A 9,305-nucleotide genomic window follows, 5' to 3' on the forward strand; every position below is an offset into this window, starting at 1 on the left:
TTAGAACCTCCAGGCCTCAGCCGGTCCGATGGAAAAAGGCCAGACGGGCTGAAACTCGTACCGTGGGAGAAGGTTAAGTGCCTACTCTGGGACGCTACGTGTGTCAGCACGTTTGCCGCCTCACACTCGTTTGGCACATCGGCCGGACAGTCCGGACTGCTGGAGCAGCGGCTGAACTAGCAGCATCACGGAAGCGTCGTGGAGACGTCGGGGTGTTGGTGTGCGGAGGGGAGAGCCTTTTTGATCGAATTGGGGCGACGGCTCAGCGAGAGAGGCCATGACCCTCGTTCCGGGTCTTTTCTGATGCAAAGGCTGTCTATCGCAATTCAGCGTGGGAACGCATCGAGTGTGATGGGCACCTTTGCATCTGAGAGGGCTCGGAACGAGTTTTGTGAATAGAATTTAGTTTTATAGTAATGTTAGTTTTAATAGAGTAGTATTATATTAATTAGTATTTTTAAGTTAGTTTTACATGTACCGATGACTTTTGAATAAATGCATTTGGATGTTTAGATTATTGCAATCCAATAAGAAATATGTGTAAAATACTACATACTAGTACTTATTTAAGGGCATTTATTTGTGTGATGAGCACAGATTTTATTTGTTCCTGAGTCATGGATGTTTTCTATGTATTTGAGTATTTTGTATATTATATATATATCGTTGTCTGAGTACCTGCTACACAAGCCATCTTGAACTTACTGTGGGACTCATGCAGTCAATTTGTGTAAGAATATCCTATAATATTTATTTATTTATTTATAGATTAAGTTGATAATAATTATATTGTAAATTGGTTTTGTTCAAAGAAAAAAAAATTATTAAGTAACTAACTGACAGGCCTTTGTAATTATATCGATACGCGTTTGTGGCTGTATAACCCCCTTATTCATAAACGTTCACTAAAGCTATCAAGCCGATAAAGTTCGATTGTCCCTTTCCGACGTACTGGTGTGATAGAAAGGGACAAACGAATTATCGGCTTAATAACTTTACTAAACGTTTGTGAATAAGGAAGGGGTTAAAGAGTATAGCCCAATGCGGGATAGGATTCCGTGTCGTGGACATGCAGCTGGAGTATACACTTATTTGGCATATTTTGGTCAGGGGTTGGAGGCCAGGGGCCCATTTCTCGAAGCTACAAGTTACAATTTACAAGTGGTTGTCAATGTCTAATATGACAAGTTGGAAAGAGACTTCCGCTTGTAACTTGTAAGTTTCAGTTTTGAGAAATAGGCCCCTGCTTGTGAGGACTCATTCGTTTCTCTTTATAAAAAAATTTCGTCATTTAGATTGACCATCATGGATACGATCATATCGGTCTTCGGCCAGTTGCTGCCAACTACGTATAATCTGATTAACTAATATTAAGAAACTAATTACAATTAAGACTTATATAAAATTAGAACTAAACTCCTAACTAAACTCACTCCGAGTCCCTCCCGCTGCAAAGGAGCCCATCACGCTCGCCGCGTTGCCACGTTGAACCGCGATCGCGATGGACAGCCTTTGCAACAGGACTAACTACGAGTATGTAATATTTTGGACTCCAGTCAATTACCGCTTGCGATATATTCGCTGTAAATAGTAAAGTCAATTTTGTATGTGCATAAATGATGAGACGCTTTGAAACCGACGACTACTAGTCACACAGTCAATTAAAACTGAAATATAAGGCGCACCTTCGATTATTTATAAGATTTAGGTTTTTTCAGTATAACTATTTACACTAAATATTTTACAGAAAATATGTAATTTATTTTCATGGAATATATACAAAAAAAATGAAGGCGTGATTCTCATAGATTCCTAGTATAGACTTTTTTGATAAGGCCTAATTTTTTAAATAATGTTTACAATTTTCATCTTTCGGTATACAGCCAAGCAATGTAAAATACCAAAAATATAAAAATGCCTAATAGTGTACACAAAAGATCTTGTTACACGAGTATGAATAAATTTACCTACAATTTAATTTTTACTTTGGTCCATTGTGTTGTGAAAAAAAGTTGAGTTATTTTAAATTTCTACTGAAAGTTTTAACTTAATAACTACTATTTTTTTTTTGATCACATTACATTCAATGTTGTTAATCAGTTAATTAGTCAGAAGGTAAAGATAACACACGCGCAGGAATAAATAGAAGTCGAATTATCATAATTATCATTATTGGTCTGGATTTCATTTTACTTTTACAACACAATTTAAGAAACCAAAAGCACCTCAGCAGGGCTAGCATATAATTGACGCGACAGTATCTCGCCACAACATATTAGATACACAACTTTTTCTAATTGTAAATGTAAAAGTGTATAATGTTATTAAGGTTCTTATCGTATTTTATTCTATGTATACCTGTGCTTTTTTAGATCTCCATATTTTTTATTTCAATACTTTTGTATGTTGCCTTCCGTGATTTTTCTCACTTAATGGTCTCGCCGGAAGACCATCGCTGGAAGTCGCCAGCAATATGCTGAGGTGAGGCCATTTCGAGGCTCTTCATATTTTATCTGTATGTCTCGAAAATTGTTTATTGTCTATGTGCCTACGAATAAACCATTATTCTGTTCTATTCTCTATTCTACATATGTTAGGACGGGTAGTCTACCTTGCGGCGACATAATCACGCTCTAGCTCTGCTGAGGTGCTTTTGTTTTCTTGAACAGGGAACAATCGTAATCCAAAACCACGATCGGCATTTGCAGTGCATGTAATGCTACGTGCCGTATTTCACCACACCTTAAAGCTTGCGAAGAAATTTTGCAAGAAAGTATTGTTAGGCTCACTTGCACCAACCGCTTAACTCAGGGTTAGTGGGCTGTCAACTGTCAAATTCCATATAAAATGTTGGGTTAACCCTCGGATTAACCCTACATTTTCGTTGGTGCAAGTGGCCCTTAAAGATACTTACTACATATATTTATATGTATAAAACTTTTGGGGCTAAGTTGATTTATGTAAGGTGTGTTATTATGTATTTTTATAGTTAATGATTTTCACTCGTTGGTGTGGCGAAAAATTTTGTGTTTCACTTGGTAGGCTCACTTGCTACGCTCGTGGTTCAATATTCTAATCTTTCGCTTGCTCGGGTATCAGTATTGGCAGGTGAGGGTAAACAACGACTTTGCCCTCTTGTAAAACAAATAACTATATTCTAAGGTCCATTCCATAATATAGTTAGGTACTCGTATTGGTAGCAATAAAATAGTTGGTAAAATTGCTCGCGTTTTATACAGCGATGCCTTTAAGAGCGTTATAACATTTCGGCGTCGGGCGAAATTAGGTATTTTACCCGCCGCGCGAGCCCAATATGCCGACCCTTTCTAGCACGTCTTATCACTCGCTCGCACTACAATAATGGACAAAACAATCTTGATCCTTTCTATGGAATTTTGATAACAACCACAATCTACTATCTCGATATTAACTTTTGGTTTCTAATAAACATTATTTTGTACGAAAATACGAGAATATAGCGCGAAATAATATCAATTATGTTAAAATTTATTTAAAAAATTAAAGTAATAATTATAAAAGTAGATCCCATCCCAAATATTTGCTTTTGTTATATGATAAGTATTAGAGTAAAGTATATATTAATATGATGATAAAATAAGACAAATACAATTCTAATTACTTCAAGGTGGTGCTCAGGGTCTGATGATGGAGCCAGATGGTGGTCACCAATACCAATGAACAATATGACTATACAACTTCGTGGTTTACATGTCATTCTAGCATTTTCACTTTCACATTTCAAGTGCATATACCACGAGTATAGGTTTTCGGGTGTGCTGATTTAAAAATTAATGACCGATTTGGAATCTGACATTGCTGACTGCCACTTTGACACAAAAGTCATTATGGGTGTCGTAAAATAGGTTTTAGGGGGTGCTGATTCCAAAAATAATGACCAATGTGGAATCTAACATTGCTGACTGTCACTTTGACACAAAAGTCATTATGGGTGTCGTCAAATAGGTTTCCGGAGGTGCTGATTTGAAAATTAATGACCGATTTGGAATCTTGACATTGCTGACTGTCACTTTGACACAAAAGTCGTCATGGGTGTCGTCAAAAAGGTTTCCGGGGGTGCTGATTCTAAAATTAACGACTATTTTGGAATCTCACAGTGCTAATTGTCATTTTGACACAAAAGCAATCATGGGTGTAGTCAAATAGTTTTTAGGGGGTACTGATTCCAAAATTAATGAAATGATTTAAAAAGTAATGACCGATTTGGAACCTGACATTGCACAGTACCCCTGGAAACCTATTTGACGACACCCATAACGACTTTTATGTCAAAGTGACAGTCAGCAATGTCAGATTCCAAATTGATCATTAATATTGAGATCAGTACCCATGAAAACCTATTTGAAGACACCCATGATCACTTTTGTGTCAAAGTGACAGTCAACAGTGTCAGATTCCAAATTGGTCATTAGTTTTCAAACACCTCCGGATACCTATTTGATGACACCCATGACGACTTTTGTGTCAAAGTGACAGTCAGCAATGTCAGATTCCAAATTGGTCACTAATTTTGGAATCAGCACCCCCTAAAACCTATTTTACGACACCCATGACGACTTTTGTGTCAAAATGACAGTCAGCAATGTCAGATTGAACATTGGTCATTAATTTTGGAATCAGCACCCCCTAAAACCTATTTTACGACACCCATGACGACTTTTGTGTCAGAGTGACAGTCAGCAATGTCAGATTGAACATTGGTCATTAATTTTGGAATCAGCACCCCCTAAAACCTATTTTACGACACCCATGACGACTTTTGTGTCAAAGTGACAGTCAGCAATGTCAGATTCCACATTGGTCATTAATTTTGGAATCAGCACCCCCTAAAACCTATTTTACGACACCCATGACGACTTTTGTGTCAAAGTGACAGTCAGCAATGTCAGATTCCAAATTGGTCATTAATTTTGGAATCAGCACCCCCTAAAACCTATTTTACGACACCCATGACGACTTTTGTGTCAGAGTGACAGTCAGCAATGTCAGATTGAACATTGGTCATTAATTTTGGAATCAGCACCTCCTAAAACCTATTTTACGACACCCATGACGACTTTTGTGTCAAAGTGACAGTCAGCAATGTCAGATTCCACATTGGTCATTAATTTTGGAATCAGCACCCCTAAAACCTATTTTACGACACCCATGACGACTTTTGTGTCAAAGTGACAGTCAGCAATGTCAGATTCCACATTGGTCATTAATTTTGGAATCAGCACCCCCTAAAACCTATTTTACGACACCCATGATGACTTTTGTGTCAAAGTGACAGTCAGCAATCTGAGGTACTACATATTCGTAATCTGAAAGTAATCAAGTCAATAATTTCAGGGTGGCTAGCCGAATGGCACAATCGCTCACGAAACGCTCACGAAACGAAGCGCTAGTAGATATCTATCTCTATCGCGCTTGCGTATTGGCGCGACAGAGCCAGCGGCGTATCGCTTTCGTTTGGCGTCGGAGAAATGCCATTCGGCTACGGGGCCTGTTATTTTGAATCGACTATGATTCCGAATTATTGGTAATAGTAATGATTGTATAGATGATTAGTGATTCCTTTACATGTAATGGTAATTTACCGTTTCACTTGATTACATTACAAGTAATCTGACACCCAGTAGTGTCAGATTACAAAGTAAAATCAAGTAATCGTGTAATCCGGAATCGATTACGATTTCCCCATCTCTGGGTTTAGTTATATGGTTCATTGGTACTGGTGACCACCATCTGGCTCCATCATCAGACCCTGAGTACCACCTCTTGTCAAAGGTCTTGTTGAGACGAACCCAACGAGCCTAAACACGAAGTCGTTTACTTACATGGTTCACTGGTACTGGTGACCACCTTCTGGCTCCATCATCAGATCCCGAGTACCATCTTGATGTGTCTTATCATCTTGACCGTATTGTAATTTTCACATTTTTATCATCACAACGTTGTAATACTTTAACATTCAAACATAACAAAGTATTACAAAAGCAAATATTTACGGATCTAGGATCAAATTCGTTGGTCGCTGTTTACACACACACAATGCGAGGATAGCCCGTGTAGAAACAAGGCGTCCGACCCACACAACAATAAATATTCTCGACGTTTGCGATGAAAACTCGGAGACCAAAGCGACATACGTCTTACCTGCTCGAGCTCCGGCGCGGCACTGAAATCGCAGGCGTCCGTCGCCGGTAAAATAGCGACAGGAAGGCTAGTTTTCAAAAAATTGGCAAAAAATCATGATAAAATATTATAACGACAAATGGATAACAGCAGTTTAAGCACATTGTGCAGATTATTTATATACTAAAATAACTTCGATAACATGTAGATTTTCGGAGAAATGATCACTTGTTTCGATGTATTTTCAAGACAAAATTGAGTTCGTTTTACTTTCAATTTCTCAATTTCAAAGGATTAAATGATAAATATTGTTTAATGGGCCTTAAGTACAAGATATTTGGAACTTAAATTTACCTCATTTATGAGAGTGATCTTATCAAATTGTACATAATAAGAGCTCCGAATTCTGTGCTTCACGCGGTTTTTCCTAAACGAGCATCAGAAAAACAATCATTACTAATTGAAAAAGCTTTTTTTTTCATATGTTTTTTATTTAACCGACAGTTAATAAGATGTTCTAACTGAAACAAGTACTTTCACTGTCTTTTAGTATGAGTAAAGTGTACAATTTTGTCGATAAATATTGTGCATTTTACAATATATCGCCTTTTTTTGTCATAGCGCTCTTAAACTTTGCTCATTAACGCAGCTTCCGAACGATCATTACATATAGGACCATTCATTAATAATTTTTCACTTCACATGCTTTAGTCTGAAATTATGAAAACTTATTGGAAAAACACTAAAAAATGTAAGAAGGTAGAAATACTAGAGTCATCACTACATAGTATAAAACAAAGTCGCTTTCTCTGGCCCTATGTATGCTTAAATCTTTAAAACTGTGCAACGGATTTTGATGCGGTTTTTTTTTAATAGATAGAGTGATTCTAGAGGAAGGTTTACATGTAGGTATAGTACCCGTGCGAAGCCGGGGCGGGTCGCTAGTATTTTTTTTTTTTTTTTTTAATCTTATTTTTGTCGAGGCTTTGGACACTCTGGGTGAACATGTCAGCCTCATGGGTGCTTACAAATCTCCCTACTGAAGGGAGAGATCTATAAAGTGGTATACACTGATTGCCTTGTCTGACATTGGCTCTGCCAACCAGCAATTGATCTGTCCATTGTGCATGGAGCCCGAGCCACCAAAAATTCTATTCCTCAAGTCCAAGTTCCGTACACAGTCCAACAACACATGAGACAGGTCATCAGTCTTCTGGCAGTCTAAACACAGTGAGGATGGCTTAACACCCATCATACACAGAAACTTGTTTGTAGGAATGTGCCCAGACCGGACTCGGAAAGCTGAGACTAACACTTTTCTAGCGAGATTGGCAGAGTCAAACCAGGGAATCCATAAGGGTCTAGCTTGAATAGTTCTGTACCAGATTCCTACACCCTTTGACAGCGATTGTTCTCCAAAATGGTATTCCCATTTTTGTAAACTCCTTTTTTAATACTGGGAATTACTTCACTTGAGTATGGTTTAGAATCTAGTACAGAACCATCCATTACAGCGGTCTTAGCAAGCTTATCTACATTCTCGTTTCCGGCTAGACCTATGTGGGAAGGAATCCACTGTAATCTGACCACCCTATCATTGCAAGCAAACTCATTAATCAACTGGAGAGCTTCATATGCAATAGGCATGCCTCTTTGTCCATGAACACAACGGTTAAGGTGTTGAAGTGCACTCTTTGAGTCAGATAGTATTACAACGGGAGTACTATTAGCTAGATTATTTGCATAAGACAACGCCTCTTTAATAGCTACAAGTTCAGCTCGCATAATGCACGCGTCATCATGCAGCTTCCACATGAGTGAAACATTGCACTGAGGATCAAACAGAGCTGCTCCAACACCCTGTACACATCTCGAACCATCAGTGTATAATTTATAGAATTGATCATACTGCTCAGTAAGCATTTTCAATGTAGAATTTTTCAACGCCTCATTCTGATGGTGCCGTTTAGGAACATCAATATAATCAATTCTATCAATCACACATGACCTAATGTCGATCGAGGATACCCACGTATTCAGAGAGTACATATCCAATTTGTCAGAGTGATGTACAGGTAGATGATTCCATTCATCATATATGTTTGCCAACAAAGGAAAATTTGTATCACTAAATAGACTTCGTTTAGTCAAAATGTTCTGTAACGCTAATATAATGGGGCAACTTGTTTTAGATCTTATTCTTAGTAAAAATCTACAACCTAACCAATATCGCCGCACAGACAAGGGAGGAATGGAGAGTTTGGAGAGTAGCTCTGTGTTATGAATTTATGATAATTGCTAGGGTAGGCAGGTGGTACCCAGAATTCTGGAGCAGGTTGTAAGCGGTACACATCACTTTTTTCGATGCATGCCCAGCCCATTGCATAACACATGCGGCTTTTGTCTAAGGGCACACGACATGTGGCGAAACTAGACGCCGGACAAGTCAATCGTGCGACCGGTTGGCCGACTAGTCGGTCTGAATTCGCGCTGTTTTGCCAAATGATCAGCTATCATTAAACCGGTATCGACGAGCGTCTTGTTCAGTTGTCGAAATATTTTGTCAATGGTGTTAGCAACTTTAGTTTGTACATACACCAACATCATCATGCTTACTGCTTGCGTTATCTCGGCATTCGCCACGGCTCATTGGAGGCTAGAAGGTCTGCTTTGACAACAAAACTAATCCCAATATTTGGTGTAGACATCTGATTGACCTTCCAACCCGAAGGGTAACTAGTCCTTATTGGGATTAATCCCGTTTCCTCACGATGTTTTCCTTCACCGAAAAGCGACTGGCAAAATATTAAATGTCGCACATAAATTTCGAAAATACACTGGTACATTCTTACTGCTAGGCCACCGGCGCTTACTTCAACCATCATCACTGGCCACAGCATCTTTCCGATGATAATTGCAGCAGCGACTAAGTACCTAAATATGTAGGAGTGCAGCGACTAAGTAAAGATGTAGGTATTCTGAATATAATACAGCCTACATCGGCTGTGATGGCAGTACAAGCCAATGGCGGATTGGCATTTCCTGCCGCATCGATCACAAATGTGCCTTGACCAGCATCACAACAACTCTCCGAACCGTTATGATACCCAATAATGTATATTATACAAAGTCACTATAAATATTTG

The sequence above is a fragment of the Leguminivora glycinivorella genome, chromosome 9 (assembly GCF_023078275.1).
Source record: "Leguminivora glycinivorella isolate SPB_JAAS2020 chromosome 9, LegGlyc_1.1, whole genome shotgun sequence".
NCBI classification, from domain to species: Eukaryota; Metazoa; Arthropoda; class Insecta; order Lepidoptera; family Tortricidae; genus Leguminivora; species Leguminivora glycinivorella.